The 16,914-nt window shown below is 41.7% G+C and overlaps 1 long non-coding RNA gene across 1 annotated transcript in view; it reads left to right on the plus strand.

The window, feature by feature from the left end:
• The first annotated feature begins 9,671 nt into the window (after positions 1-9,671).
• LOC141993618 (uncharacterized) overlaps positions 9,672-16,914 on the plus strand; it is a 74,057-nt gene continuing 66,814 nt past the window's right edge. Inside the window, exon 1 of the long non-coding RNA XR_012640911.1 lies at positions 9,672-9,804. This is a non-coding gene — a long non-coding RNA (uncharacterized LOC141993618). The remainder of the gene's footprint in view (positions 9,805-16,914) is intronic.

Here is a 16,914-nt window from a genome sequence, read left to right on the forward strand (position 1 = left end):
GCTTTCCCCTTAAGCCTGGGACCAGTCTCGTCATTTCAGGTCTTTCATAGAATCATAGAATATCAGGGTTGGAAGGGACCTCAGAGGTCATCTAGTCCAACCCCCTGCTCAAAGCAGGACCAATCCCCAATTAAATCATCCCAGCCAGGGCTTTGCCAAGCCTGACCTTAAAAACTTCTAAGGAAGGAGATTCTACCACCTCCCTAGGTAACGCATTCCAGTGTTTCACCACCCTCCTAGTGAAAAAGTTTTTCCTAATATCCAACCTAAACCTCCCCCACTGCAACTTGAGACCATTACTCCTTGTCCTGTCCTCTTCTACCACTGAGAATAGTCTAGAACCATCCTCTCTGGAACCACCTCTCAGGTAGTTGAAAGCAGCTATCAAATCCCCCCTCATTCTTCTCTTCTGCAGACTAAACAATCCCAGTTCCCTCCTCATAAGTCATGTGTTCCAGACCCCTAATCATTTTTGTTGCCCTTCGCTGGACTCTCTCCAATTTGTCCACATCCTTCTTATAGTGTGGGGCCCAAAACTGGACACAGTACTCCAGATGAGGCCTCACCAATGTCAAATAGAGGGGGACGATCACGTCCCTCGATCTGCTCGCTGTGCCCCTACTTATACATCCCCAAATGCCATTGGCCTTCTTGGCAACAAGGGCACACTGCTGACTCATATCCAGCTTCTCGTCCACTGTCACCCCTAGGTCCTTTTCTGCAGAACTGCTGCCTAGCCATTCGGTCCCTAGTCTGTAGCGGTGCATTGGGTTCTTCCGTCCTAAGTGCAGGACCCTGCACTTATCCTTATTGAACCTCATCAGATTTCTTTTGGCCCAATCCTCCAATTTGTCTAGGTCCCTCTGTATCCTATCCCTGCCCTCCAGCGTATCTACCACTCCTCCTAGTTTAGTATCATCCGCAAATTTTCTAAGAGTGCAATCCACACCATCCTCCAGATCATTTATGAAGATATTGAACAAAACCGGCCCCAGGACCGACCCCTGGGGCACTCCACTTGACACCGGCTGCCAGCTAGACATGGAGCCATTGATCACTACCCGTTGAGCCCAACAATCTAGCCAACTTTCTACCCACCTTATAGTGCATTCATCCAGCCCATACTTCTTTAACTTGCTGACAAGAATACTGTGGGAGACCGTGTCAAAAGCTTTGCTAAAGTCAAGAAACAATACATCCACTGCTTTCCCTTCATCCACAGAACCAGTAATCTCATCACAGAAGGTGATTAGATTAGTCAGGCATGACCTTCCCTTGGTGAATCCATGCTGACGTTCCTGATCACTTTCCTCTCATGTAAGTGCTTCAGGATTGATTCTTTGAGGACCTGCTCCATGATTTTTCCGGGGACTGAGGTGAGGCTGACTGGCCTGTAGTTCCCAGGATCCTCCTCCTTCCCTTTTTTAAAGATCTTTGTCTTCCCTAGTGTTCTTTTTTCTTCCAGCATAGAGTGGGAGGAGAAAGGTGTCCTCATGATGCTACTGTCCCTTATTTTATACTCTTAGTCCATCTCCCTGGAAAGTACTAGCCCAGGCATGCCTGGTGGGCCTTGCTGAGTCACAGGACTGAGCAATCCTCATTATGTGGTGCTTCTCTTACAGAATTGTAAATCCCTTGTTTACAATTCCCCTGCTGATTATGGTCGTTTAACACCCACCTGGGTGTGGATCACCTGCTTTGTTGTTACTGGAGAACTAGCAATGGATGACTCCCAAACTTACAACATATTTCAATAACAACCATAGAGCAAAATCTCTCAACTTCATACACACTAATGAATACAGATTTTGACAGAGCAGTGGGTTTCAGCAGATCATGAGCTTTCCTATGATACCTTATATAGCATGCTTTGTATGAAATATCACAACTATATGTGAATGAAGAATATGGAGGCTACAGGGTGCTGCTTTGAGGTGAGGTGTGTTACAAAGGCGCTGTACAAATATATAGGATGGTCCCTGTTTTGAAGAGCTTACAACCTGTGCAAGTGCCATGCTGTTGGTTGGGAATATAATTGCAAACACATGAATTGGTTGGACTTTATCGAGCAGAAGGTCAACACATACTCCAGGCAGTACTTTACACTAGGTGTCTAATCCCTTGTTAAAATGAAGAGCTGGAATATTAATGGGCAGGGAACCTGTAGTCACTTCCCTCTCTACCACACACTTTGTACTTCAGTTTGAAAGAAATCTTGTTTGTCAGTTTTCAGATCTGTGGCAATCAGCTGTAGCAAAATATTTGGATAGAAAACATGCTTTTTAAAATCTACTTAGGATCAAATGGCCATTTTTATTGTTTGCTTCCAGCTTTTGAAAGAACTTTCGTTAAAGCCTAGCTTCTGCACCTGCGTTCCTTTAGAAAAGTGTCTCTTCAAATTCTCCAGATTGATCTGTCATTTTCTTATGTGCCACAACTAGTTTATCTGTTGTTGCATTACACTGCTGACATAACCTAATGCCTCATGACAGATGCAGCTGCGCATCACTGAGGCTTGGAAATGTGAAGAGACAGAGGGCCAGATTCAAGGAACAGATGATAGCTCACATACAAATTATTTATTTGTAGAATTTTAATGACTAATTGGTAATCCTGTTCGTCGTCCTTTTTGTGGGGGTGTAGGCTGAGGGAATCTTATCATTCCCTCCTTTTCTATCCATTCACCCTCTTTCCCTTCTGCCAAGGAAGGCTGAACACAGCTCCCTTTGAAACCAATCATTGCCATTTTGAGCATTGAGCAGAAGCAGTATCTAGAGGGACATTCAGCATTCTCTGCCTCTCCTCCCACCAGCGTGACTGCAGTAGAACCATAACTCCTCACCAGCATAATCAAATGAAAAACTAATACCAACACAAACCAAGATGTCTGCCCAAAATTCATCATGGAGATCGTGGGCCATGTCACCCCAAAATCTCTTGCATTCTAGTCTTGGGAGATGGGTTTCACAATTATTTTTTAAAGGGCAGAGGGGACCATTATGACTGTTTAGCCTGACCTGCTACATAATAGAGGCCATAGGATTTCATCTACTGATTCCTGCATTGAGACAAAGAACCTGTGGTTCAACTAGAGAATATCTTCTCTAGAAAGATATCTGGTCTTGATTTAAAGACTCCATGTGATGGAGGATTTACCACAAAACTTTAAGTTGTTCTAGTGGTTAACTACCCTCACAGTGAAAAATTTCTGCCTTATTTACGCTTTGAACTTTACTGATTTCAGCTTCCACTGCTTAGATCTCACTATGCCTGTGTGTGTAAAGAGCTCCATTAAAATATCAGGAGCAGGGCTCTGGAATATATGGACCAAGATGCATTTTTTAATATGTTCTCCTGTGGTAAAACAAGAGGCTAAAGACAAACATCCCAGAAAGATTTATAAACAGATATAACCAGAGCTCCGCGAACCAAAGATTCCTGGGGCCGGTTTTGTTCAATATCTTCATAAATGATCTGGAGGATGGTGTGGATTGCACTCTCAGCAGATTTGCGGATGATACTAAACTAGAAGGAGTGGTAGATACGCTGGAGGGCAGGGATAGGATAAAGAGGGACCTAGACAAATTGGAGGATTGGACCAAAAGAAATCTGATGAGGTTCAATAAGGATAAGTGCAGGGTCCTGCACTTAGGACGGAAGAACCCAATGCACCGCTACAGACTAGGGACCGAATGGCTAGGCAGCAGTTCTGCGGAAAAGGACCTAGGGGTGACAGTGGACGAGAAGCTGGATATGAGTCAGCAGTGTGCCCTTGTTGCCAAGAAGGCCAATGGCATTTTGGGATGTATAAGTAGGGGCACAGCGAGCAGATCGAGGGACGTGATCGTTCCCCTCTATTTGACATTGGTGAGGCCTCATCTGGAGTACTGTGTCCAGTTTTGGGCCCCACACTATAAGAAGGATGTGGATAAATTGGAGAGAGTCCAGCGAAGGGCAACAAAAATGATTAAGGGTCTGCGACACATGACTTATGAGGAGAGGCTGAGGGAACTGGGATTGTTTAGTCTGCAGAAGAGAAGAATGAGGGGGGATTTGATAGCTGCTTTCAACTACCTGAGAGGTGGTTCCAGAGAGGATGGTTCTAGACTATTCTCAGTGGTAGAAGAGGACAGGACAAGGAGTAATGGTCTCAAGTTGCAGTGGGGGAGGTTTAGGTTGGATATTAGGAAAAACTTTTTCACTAGGAGGGTGGTGAAACACTGGAATGCGTTACCTAGGGAGGTGGTAGAATCTCCTTCCTTAGAAGTTTTTAAGGTCAGGCTTGACAAAGCCCTGGCTGGGATGATTTAATTGGGGATTGGTCCTGCTTTGAGCAGGGGGTTGGACTAGATGACCTCCTGAGGTCCCTTCCAACCCTGATATTCTATGATTCTATGTCTATTCACACAGTCCTACCCTCGTTATCTTCTGTTGTCTGTTAGCTAAATTAGAGATTACAAATTAGGTAGTAGAATCACCTGTTTGGTAGAACTTCCCCCTAGGAGAGCTCATAGGAATGATCATAAGCTTATCTGACCTGGACAATCTGCAGTAGCTATTTGCTACTATATTTCACTTATGCCCTAGGAAGCACTTTAGTCTATCCTGAACAAGCACCTCTTTGCAAATAAAGGCACTAATATAGGTGGTGTGACAGGACATAGATCCTGCTGTGTTTCTATGAAGTAGGTGGAATATAACCTTGGAGTGTAGCTGAGTTTAACTTTTCAGCTATTGCCAAAAAAAAAAAGGCTTAAATTTAAGCCTTACGGAAGGTATTAGACATTTTATGCAGTGACTGACACAAATAAGCTCGTACTTCATATGAGGACTATTGATGGCCTAGAAAATGGAACTGTAAACAACAGTAGGTGAAGGGTGAAAGGAGAAAAATGAAATACAAGCTGTTGTGAAAAGAGAGTTATTGTAATACAGCTGATCATTTGAACATGCAGCTGCTGATCTTCAAAGCCTAGAAATGTTAAGGAGAATCTATTTTCATACAGATTAAATTAAAGGTAAGTAGCTAGTTCTTTTCCTTGGAGAGAGAGCCTTGAAAACCTATATTGTAATAAAGTGGTATCAGTCACTTGCTCACACATTTCCTGCAGATCAGAGGTTATTGATTGTCCCCCAGGACGTGGTCTAGGGCTAGTCTTTGGGCTCCAACTACACTATGGCATGGGGATACCGCAATTCATTTAGGATTGGCATTGCCCAGACTGCTACTAATGCCACTGGGGTTGCTAAAAACTCCCTTGCATGCATCTGCCTGCCATGGAGCCAGGTTCCTTGCTGAGCAACAAATGTGACCACAAAGAAGTTCAATACCATCAACAATGTGATCTAGTTCACTATATGTGGGACTGATAGCAAGGGATTCTCATTCTAATTACTGTTGGAACACAGACTTCTTCAGTGTGCTTAACTCGAGGCACTGTGAGTACCTCAATGGTGCCACAAGTTAAGCACTTGCATAAGTATATATAGGATTAGAGAAGTCGAAGGGAGAAAGTAAGAATTATTATCACAATTTTGCAGATGGAGAAACTGAGGCACAGGGAATTTAAGTAAGGTATACCGGAAATCTGTAGTGGAGCACGGTTTTGAATCTGGATTGCCTAAATCTAAATCTAGTGCTTTAACCACAAGACCATCCTTCCTCTCATAGACCTGCACACTCATTATTTTTAAAAATCTGTACAAACTTCTAAGAGCTCAATGACCACCAAACTTCCAACTCAACCTAAAATAGATCTTCTTAAGCTTCCATTACCTTGCATCCCCAGAAAATGCCTGAGAAAATAACAGGACAGGACTTACTGTCCTTCCCGAAGGTTAACATGTTGAGACACTGTTGGAACAAGAGCGTAGGTAAGTTCCAGGGCCGGTTATTCAACATGTTAGTCTTTTATTAATGTATGTTCTCTCTCTAATGGCTTTACCTGTGTTCTAAAAGGTGTTGTTCAGCTGGCCAAAAGCCCATTCTCATCCCTCAGTTTCCCTTCTTTCAGCTTTGTCTGCACTTGTCTCATTTTATCATTATGTGATATGTTAAAAGAAGTTTAATAGCTAGGTGCGTAGGGCTGGTTTAGCATTTGTCGTGTATCAGCCTCATTAGAATATTTAATGCTTCCGAAGGATAATTGTTCTTACCTTTCCAGTGCTTACATAGTTGTCTTTTCTCGCTTTATTTCCACTCTGTATTGTTGTTGTATTATATGTGGTTGATTCCTAGCTTGGAAAATGGAGTGTAATTGCTTAGATTTCATAGTACACAAGGGATCCCAACATACTCAGAGTGAAACTATGGTTTATTTCAGCCGTACACACCCATTCATAATGATCATTGCCATCCAAGGGCATTTACGGGTCTGAAAAGCATGGAGAAAAGGCTTACAGAGCTCAGTATGGCATGGGTAATTTAAAGCTCATGCATGCCTAGAGGGATAGTTTAGGCTGGGCAATACACATTTATTTTGGTTTTTATCATGTTTTTGCTTTATTCCCTGACAAACAGTTTCCCTGTATATTTGTTATGGGTATGGTGCATTTGCTAAAAAAGTAACCTTTTTTGTTCCAATATTACATCAGAGGGAAGGATTTTATACAGTGTCTCATGTGTTTTTGACAGACAGATCTCTGCGCTAGAGCCACAATGGCATTATTGAAAACTATTTCTGTAAATCCTTGGATTCCCTACTCCAACATAAACGCCTGATTTTCCTGACTTAGCAACCATGTTGAGTGATCTTGCTTGACAATGGTTTCTGCAGGCTATCCTAAAATGAACCTGTGCCCTTCAAATAGGTGGTCAGTTCCGCCTCTTTTCATCTTATTGCTACACAGTAGGATCTAAGCACTTTAAAACCAACAAATTAGTGTACTGAGATCAGCAGCAAGAACTCAGTGGCCACTTTAATGATGGAGCAAATGGCAATCTTACCTACCATGCTGACATATAACTGATTATTCTGTTTGTGTTTAAATATATTGTACTGTTACTGCATATGATATTTATAGTTTACTCTCCAGTTCTATTAAAAAACAAACAAACAAATAACCTCACAAAACCTTTTGACTAACCACCGGCAATCTGCTTTCCTCTCAACCTTCCAAAACACGCACATAGCAGCTTACGTGGTACAAGAATCAAAAGTGAGAAACACTGAGAAAACGTGTTAGTGCTTTTGGGAGTAATTTTCTCTAGCAAAAGGGTGCTGAGCAACCACAAATCCCACTGAAGTCAATGGGACCTACAGGAAGTCAGCATCTTTGAAAATCAGGCTACATCATAATTGCCTCATTTCCTAACTCAGCATTGTTGATGTAAATATTGACTAGTGCTGGAAGGCAGGTTGCATAGCGCTATGAAAATTAGTGTCAGGTGGAATTATATGTGAATCTAAATTAACAGCTGCCATTTGTAACATGGGGGTCAAGTGCGAAAGAATCTACGTTTTTGGATGCAATTTTAACAGACTCAGAAATCAAGGATGCTGAATTTGCTTTGTTATAATCAAGCTAATTAACTAGGTTCTGTTTTGCAATCTCTGAACAGACTATCATCTGTTGCCACCATTTCTGTCAGAACAGTTTTATTTACGCATGTATTTGTTCTGAAGAAGAGCTCTGTGTAAGCTCGGAAGCTTGTCTCTCACCAACAGAAGTTGGTCCACTTGTGGTCTCACCCACCTTGTGTTCCTTCATTTCTAAAAGGCAGTCAAAGGTCTCTGCATGGGAACAATACCGAAATCCTACTAACCAGTGTCATGACAGTCTTACCCACAGAATAAAATAACCAACAAACCTTCCTTTAATCATTTTAGATGAAAGCTTGTGATAAAAGATGAGCTACGTTATAGAAGCAGACTTGGCTTCCCTCAGATCAATGAAGTTGTAGGCCCCATTGAGAAAATCCCACTCACCGTCCCAGATTTTGAAATGAAAGGACTGTTGGCACAAGCACCTTCGCTATTATAGTGGTGTATGTTTGCCATGGTGGTGTAGCCATGTTGATCCCACAGAACGGAAGAAGAGAGCTCTGAGTAGCTCCAAAGCTTGTCTCTTTTACCGACAGAAATTGTCCCATAAAAAAAATATGACCTCGCTCACCTTATCTCTCAGTGGTATATGCACAGAAAACTGTTCTCTTGGATAGCCAGGACCAATAACAACATCTTGAGTTTGACCCAGAAGCTAATGGAAAGCCAGTGCCATCTGCGGTCAGGCCACCTGTTTCTTTGCCAGCTGAAGCTTAACTAAGTATGTGTCCCTTATTACATGAACCCAGTCTGGCAGTGATAAAGGTCTGGCTAACTGGTGCAGGGTGTGTAGCCAAGAAAAATAATCACAGTTGTCACACTAAACACAAATGAAAAATGGCACTCTTGGCCACCCATTGGCAAATGGTGCCTGGAGAATACTTGGAAGCAAATAGAGGTTCAGGATTACTGATAGTTTTCTAATCTCCCTGTTCATGAGTGTGTATACTGCCTGTGACCCTAAGAGCCCTTTAATGCCAACTGGCAGAGGACCCACTATTCTGTAACTCCTACCAGGCCTGACCCACTCGCTAAATTAACACATTGCTGTCACAGTATTTATTTGCAAAGAGTGTTGTGTTTGGTATCAAATGAAAGCAGGTGACATAGCAGTCACTAGTATCATTGTCTGATGTATCTATGGTGCATAGAGAGTTATGTACGTGTGCTGGAAATATATTCCTAAAATATGTTTCGGAGGCAGACTTACAAAACAAGTTTGTCCTAGTCAAAGGAAGATTGATTTGCCTGTGTCTATAATGTAAATTGAGCATGGTGATGATGGAGACAATGAGCAGTTAATTTGCATCTGTGGTAAAAACCAGTTACCAGGAAGATGAAGAAACAGCATGGTGTCAGCACACTGAGGATACCCCGCAGTCTGTAACCCACACCTGACTCTTGAGACAAAGACAGTGAACTTTAAGAAATATAAGGAGAAGCAAAAGGGCATCATGATATCCATAACAGAGGGAACAAAGAGGCCTGCATTCTTTGCATCTATGAATGGTGGATCCCCAACTATGTGGGCTGGTGATGCTGAAAAATAACTGTAGAGGAAAAAACTGTTTCAGCAAAGCTTGGAGTCTGCTAAGGTTACATGTAGATTTTTAGAAGAATGTTGTTCTTTTATTTATAACCATTTTCTGTTTCTATTATCTCTACTTAGTGTCACTTAAATCTCTGTTCTTTATTAATAAACTTATTCTGGTTTTATTATAAATTCATCTCAGTGCTGTTATATTAAAGCAAGATGAGCATCCTCAAATAAACTAACAGGCTGGTAGGTATTTGTCTCTTTGGAGACAAAAGATTTGGAATTTCTGTGGGCATCCTGTGAGAGGGGCTGGGTGCTGCAGAGGAATGTTCTTCTAAGCCGTTTGGGAACCGGGGGCATCAAGAGTTCCTTGCCAGGCAAGGCCTGGCAGAGTTCCAAGGAGTTTTCTGGGCTTGCTAACAGACTGGAGTGTCAGCAAGCTGACACAGTTTTTAGCGGCAGAAAATTTCTCTCTCACTGAGGCAGAAGAGTATCAGGGGATTTACAGTTTTGGATGGCCCAAGAAAGCATCACACCACCTGAGCAATGCAGGCGACACACCACTTCTGCCAAACTCTAACTACTTCCCAAATCCATCTTCTCTTTCTTGTCGGAGTGGAGCCTTAGTCAGCGTGCCTTGCTCACATCCAAGTACTTACCGTGCGCCATGATGGAGTGACAGACGAGGACGCTGCGTATTGCCACGCTTACAGAACCCTCATGGTGAATAAGTAATTACCTCACTCTCTTCTCTGGGATTGCTCGGAAGGAAAAGAGAAAGGATAAAGTGGGAAGGTGAAGGGGTGGGCACATCTTGTCACTGTTGGTTGTAGATATGGGAGCCTTGTTCTTTGTATAATCCTCTCTTTGCCATCTCTGGGTGGTGGTGATATGGTTGTTCACTAGCTAAGAAGTCTGTGTATAGGAAGGTCTTCAGATGTTTATTCTACCTCAAGTGAATGGGTCTATCAAGGAGAGGGGTTTTTTTCTTTTGCCCACACAGTTCACTGGCTCTGTCTCAAAACTTACCTTGCAGGAACACTTTTCAAACACTCAGCATACAAGGTTGTGTTTGAAACAAAAATTAATTTAAATTTCCAAGTCTAATCATGAGAGGTTGACAGTGCACCTTTAGGGCTAAGGATAAAGTTATTCACAAAGCTCCATGGTTCACAAGGTTATGTGCAAAGCAGGACTAACAAGATGCTGAAAAATAATAGTCTCATAAGGGAAAGGCTTGAGGTTGTAGAGTGCAGTAGAGAGATTTAATACAGTTTAGATGTACTTGAAAATCATCACTCTCTTTTTTTTTTTTCTTCAATCAGTGTCTTCTCTGACCTTGGAAATATCTAGTGAGAGGGGCACAAACAAAAATCCAAACCGCGATGAAATCAGAAAAATACAAACGGAAGTCCTATTTTTATTACATCCCATTTAACCTTAACACGCACACTTCTTAGACGTCATCTTATATCGTAACAGGGATAGGCATATAGATCAGCATTTTCACAAGCTGTGGCACAAATAGATTTTATTTTTTAAAAAGATTAATAGAAAATTCGGCTGCCTTTTTCAGGGTTGTGTTTGGAAGATAAAACATCTTTTTATCAATTGTGAACACTAAGAATGTGATATGGGGTGACAGGCTGACTAAACAACCATAGCAACAGCCACTGGTGCCCTAGCGATAACAGTTAAGCTAAAGGTCATACATATTGCTGCATCCCTTTTCCGGTGTGCTCAGTGGTACTGTTCTAGACAAAAGCAGGAATAGAATCCCATGGGAAAAGTAGGTAGTCACTCAGATTAGGCTTGAGTTACAAAATGCTGATTAAAGGGTAAAAGAGGGTCAATTTTCTCCCGTAGTGCTGTATTATAGCTCAAAATGCAGAATCTCTAGATTATACCATTTTGCTTCAAGGATTTAATTTAAAATGTATTAAAATAATAGTGGCTTAAATAAGGCTGTGAAGTGAAATTCTGAAAGCCTAGAGACTGTTCAAAATGAAACAGGTTTTTTCTTTTCAGAGGCAGTGCTGAGTTTGCAGGGCTGACGTACAGTATTCAGAATTGACTTCCAGTCTTCAGCACTTGTCCCCAAAGCTCAGAGCACCTGAAGGACACAAACAATGAATTCTCCTAGGATTGTGGCAGCTTCTAATTGTTCCCAATACAGAGTAGCACAGAGTTGATGTGTGACATAGGTACTGTTTGGTTTCTTGTATATATCCAAGGGCAATGTTCTTTCTGGTCTGGATCCTAAATAATATTCACAATAGCCCCTCACACTTATGGCAATCCACAGTACTTTCCGACTTTAATTCCTTTGCTTATTGGAATAATCATTTTCAGAGTTGTTTAAGGTTTTCAAAAGTCGAGTTATCTACTGAAATTGTTAGCTTTTTGGGCCAGGACTGTCTTTTGTGTTTGTACATTGTGCTTAGTACAATGGGGTCTCGCTCCGTGACTAAGGCTTCTAGGTACCACTGAAATACAAATAATAACAATGCTCCTCTTGCCCCGCCCATTGCAAACTCAGTATGGCAGACAAGACATTACCACCTATTGGACTTTTGTCTTCCAGGATAAAGTATTGTCATCAGAACATTGGTGTCATCACAGCTTGGTGCAGCATGAATCAGCAGGCCAAAGGGAGCCCTGGGCTCGGGTTGAAACCCATCCCCAGAGCATGGGAAGAAAAGGAAGTTTCAAATTCAGAAAGTTATCTAAACATTAGTTTTCATTCTGCTGTTGCTCAGAAATATCGCTAGGTTTGCCCACCTCCTATTAAGCAGCTGACTCAAAGTTTCTGAAAGACTTTAAGAGCAGACTTTCTTCTGGTCAGTGTCAATGTGTTCCTGAGTGACAAGGACAGAGAGGGAAGGAGGCAGGATGAGAGGGAGAAGAGAAAGTAACATCAAGACTGGCATAGTGACCAGGTGTGTTCCCATGAGCTAAGCAAACTTGGTGCACAGGGTTTGGTATTCAAATGAATTGCCTGGTACCAGCGCTTGGATTTTAACACTACTTAATCCTTGTTTTGGAAGATGGATATCTTTCACTATTGCTAATAGGATACTTCCCATTTAGGACACCAAACTGAATCCAGCCCAGCTAAATAATACCCCAAAATTGTTACCATCTGATAGCAGTTGCGTGGTCTGTGTAAAGTGAGTTGTTGGCCTCAATCCAGTTCTGTGCTATTAAACCTCACCATCATATGTAGCTTCCTTATTGGCAGCCTTAGCTGAGAAACCAAGGACTGAATGAGCCATAGGATACAAAGTAGGCCCTAAGAGAGCCCTTTTAGATCAGCGATGAGACTCATGAGTGTGGCAGTGAGAGGAATCTCTGACAAAAATGTACATTTTGTGTATAAATAATGAACTTTAGCTGTTATGGCTATAAATTTTAAACTTTACCCAGGACTCAATTCACCACACACAAAAACAAACTTCCTGGGGCAAGGATACTGTGTGTTTTGGCTCTATCCACTTTGATTGTGACCCTGATGTGAGAGGATTCATTAAAAATTGTTTCCCTGGTCTTTTAAATTCATATTTCAGTCAGAAAAAGAATAAAATATGCAGCTCTTTAAAGTGAGGGTGTCAACACTTAATTTAATTGCCAAATTTTCAGCTCTGAAGCATTCACCTGATGAATATTCCTGCCATAGTTCCGCAGTCGTTTTTTATTTGATGGTATGCCATTTGTGTTGCAAGCAACAGGGTGCTTCTGTGTCATACTACTGGAGTGAATGAACTAGATTTCATTCTCTTAACCTAAAGTTTCCCTTCAAGTTTCCCTTCCTATGCTGTCCTTTTAAAAAATTAAATATCCCAACTGTTTGTGACGTGGTGTGATGCTGTTGAGGATGGCAGGTGGTGTGACAGGGTCGGGCCAGATGGCTATCGGAGAGTAATAGAAGGCAGATATATTAGCCCCAGGCTAAGTAGGTCCCTTTTCCCTGGGTAAGGTAACAGGGAAGATTCCAGAACAATCAGGAACCTTCTGGAGACAATTAAGACAGGCTGATTAGAACACCTCAGCCAATCAAGAAGCTGCTAGAATCAATTAAGGCAGGCTAATCAGGGCACCTGGGTTTTAAAAAGGAGCTCATTTCAGTTTGTGGTGTGCGTGTGAGGAGCTGGGAGCAAGAGGCACTAGGAGCTGAGAGTGAGAACGAGGACTGTTGGATGACTGAGGAGTACAAGCGTTATCAGACACCAGGAGGAAGGTCCTATAGTGAGGATAAAGAAGGTGTTGGGAGGAGGCCATGGGGAAGTAGCCCAGGGAGTTGTAGCTGTCGGACAGCTGTTCCAGGAGGCACTCTAGACAGCTGCATTCCAGCCCAGGGCCCTGTGGAACCCGGAGTAGAGGGCGGGCCTGGGTTCCCCCCAAATCCTCCCAACTCCTGGTCAGACACAGGAGGAGTCGACCTGGACTGTGAATTCAGAAAAACGGCCAAACTGAGGGCTGCCGTGAAGCTCCAAGGCGAGCAAATCCAATAAGCGCAAGACCCACCAAGGTAGCGCAGGAACTTTGTCACAGTGGGTAGTGTCATTCAGGTATGCCCAACCCACCTGTCAGGGTCATTACTTAATGTATTTCAGGACATACGCTGCTGTTTATACAGCTGCTAGACACAGGGAGGGAGTTGTGGATGCAAACCAAACAGGATCTCTCTATAAGTGAGGCTTCTGAGAATTCCCAGGCACAGCATGTCCCAAATAGAGGCTTAGTTTCCCCCAGATCTAGATTAACAGGAGATTATCAGGAATTCCAGTTAGTTAATAAGGTTAGTTAACGAAGTGTTCCAGTTTTGTTACTGAATCAAGAGCTAAACAAGCTATTCTAATGAACAAAGCCAAAGTCTGCCCTCAGTTCCACCTTGTTTGTCTCTCTCTCTAATTTCATGGGATTTTTAAAAGTGCAACTCAGGGCAGAGTTCCCCATGTTATTCAGACAGTAACCCACTTCATCACATATGCTCTGCTAAACAAGTGACACATTTCACCCCAGAGGTGAAATACCAGTGATGGGAAGTGATTGCTGTATACATGGTAGAGTTTGTGTTATGCTTTGGGTTCTTTGAAGGGGGACTGGGGAGGAGGGGGGAAGCGCTATAATAAAGGTAGGCCAAATAGGCAGTCCTGATTTAAATAGGTACAACTCTGCTTCACTTTAATAGCGTTGTGTTCATTTACACCTGGGCTGAGTTTGGCTCATAGTTAACCTCCAGTGGACGAGAAGAGCAAACATTTTATGTCAGGACAGCAAAAGCTGGCTTGCTGAAAATCTGTCACTCAGTCTTATTTTCAACTCAAACATCCCATAACAAAGAGACGCAGCCAGCATTTCATAACTCTATAATCACTGCTGTGATTATGTGAGAGAGAGAGAGAGATCCTGTTAAAATCTGTGGGAACTGCAGTCAGCAAGAAATGTGAATTAGCTCCCCAAATTGAAGTTTTCTCTTAAGTTCAGCCACTTGCTTCAGACTCATTTCAGAACTTCTTTTTTGCTGCTGTGGCATTTTCTGTAACCTGGTAAAATGAGGCATCTGTCTAGGTCCTGGCTAATTTTAACAGTCATCTGATGGAACACAGAAAGATTTTATTCAAGATGAAATGGTGGAAGGTTTGTGTCTTTGCTTAGTAATACCAGTTTTTAGTGTCTTGCACTAGTTTCCATTGTGGATTTTTATGCAGAAACAAAATTAACAAATAAAAATCACTTGATGAGTGTGTTTTCCGTCTTCACTTATTTTTTAAAGCTTTGGATCTATAACGTTTTTATACAAAGACAGTTTGGAGTGCCATGCTGTCAGGATTAATAGAGAAATCAATGCATAGACCTTGCTAGGATTGCTAGGGTTCTGATTCATTTAATTTAATCACTAATTTGAGTTATTTTCTAACAATGTCACTATTTACATAGCCTGCTACAGTACTGTACATACATATGTATTCACTCTAGCTAATTACAGCAAGTTTCCCCATGACAGGAACTAACAATTTTGATTTCTATTACAGAGGGCCACATGCCACAGAGAGGCCCAGGAGTATAATGCTCAAATCTATTAGATGTTCTGCTGTGGGATGGCCTATGTACTTCCTTCAGCCACTGGTCAGAGCAACATACTGTTTCCAGCACTAAGCAGCAATCTACATTACATGCACATGCTGCTTTCTTTCTGCTGGAGAGAACAAGTCTTTTAAACTCCCACTGTCCTAAAAAAGCATAACATCTGCTGGACTTACTGGCTACTGCTGAGCTTGAAGTCGCTTGATCAACCCTTCTATAACCAATACAGGGTAAAATCTGCAAAGCATATTAACTGTCTACCCGATTGGTGTAAAAAAACAACACAAAGGTACTCTACACAATTAACATTTAAACCCTGCTTTGGATTATTTTATTCTTAAAATGATTTTATTATTGCTGGATTTGCCCCTACTTTTTTCCTTTTTGGTGTAAAACCTCCACTCTTCTGATTATTTTGGCTAGTAATTCATCTGATGAAGATGATGTCAAAAGGAAATAAAAACCCAGCTACACTGGGTTTTTCAATCAAGTGGAATTACATAAGCACATATGATTCACCTCTATCTTATTCAGCTTTAGTCTATGCCTGATGCTTCAGAGAAAATTATGCAACGGTCTGCGTAGGGGGCAGCTTTTATTTGTGACCCCTGTGGTTATCACCAGACACCCTATGTATGATATTTGATTACTTGGTTTTAGCTCATAGAGCTACAAATGTTGCCAGTCATAACATTATCTAGTGCCTTTTTTCAACCAGCTGGAAGATGGGTTTCTTTGCTCTCTTGCAATAGTGAGTTCTACAGGGTGACTCTGTTCTTTTTGAAGAAGTATTTTATTTATTTGCTACATTTACCTGCTTTAACTTCCCTTATTCTTCTATTATGGGATAGATCGATATTATGGGAGGAACTGATTACATTTTGCAATAGCTTCCATAATCTTAAACACCTCCATTACATGCCATCTCCATTAAATGCTTCTCCTTATGAAGATCAGTTAACTAAGTTTTTGCAGTCTCTTCTCTTATGTAAATCCCACTATAATGATAGCCAACTCTGTGGACCTTTCAATCTCTGTTTATTCTCTCCTCCTTACTCTGTTACAAGCCATTGATATGCCATAAAGACTATTCTGTTTAGACAGAATTAAACACAATAAAAAGGGATTTACAATATCTTTGCGTTAGCATCTGAGTCAATTTTTGAACCTTTCAACCATCTTGTTGATCCCCAGGTTTAGTCTTATATATTTTCTATTCCAAGTTGTGTATGTGTGATGACACATCCACTCTGAGAGACTGCTGAATTGGAATTAATTTGCAAACTGGACACCATTAAATTAGGCTTGAATAAAGACTGGGAGTGGATGTGTTATTACACAAAGTAAAACTATTTCCCCATGTTTATTTTTCCCCCCACTGTTCCTCACACGTTCTTGTCAACTGCTGAAAATGGCCCATCTTAATTATCACTACAAAAGGTGTTTTTTTCTCTCCTGTTGGTAATAGCTCACCTTACCTGATCACTCTCGTTATAGTGTGTATGGTAACATCCATTGTTTCATGTTCTCTGTATGTATAAATATCTTCTTACTATATGTTCTATTCTATGCATCCGATGAAGTGGGCTGTAGCCCATGAAAGCTTATGCTCAAATAAATTTGTTAGTCTCTAAGGTGCCACAGGTACTCCTGTTCTTTTTACACTTCTGGTTTCCTTGCACTTAGCAACCTGCTTAATCTCCTGTCTTTATTTCTTCCTCCAGAAGGGTGTCCTAGCTCCCACTA

Source organism: Natator depressus, chromosome 9, assembly GCF_965152275.1.
Source record: "Natator depressus isolate rNatDep1 chromosome 9, rNatDep2.hap1, whole genome shotgun sequence".
Classification (NCBI taxonomy): domain Eukaryota; kingdom Metazoa; phylum Chordata; order Testudines; family Cheloniidae; genus Natator; species Natator depressus.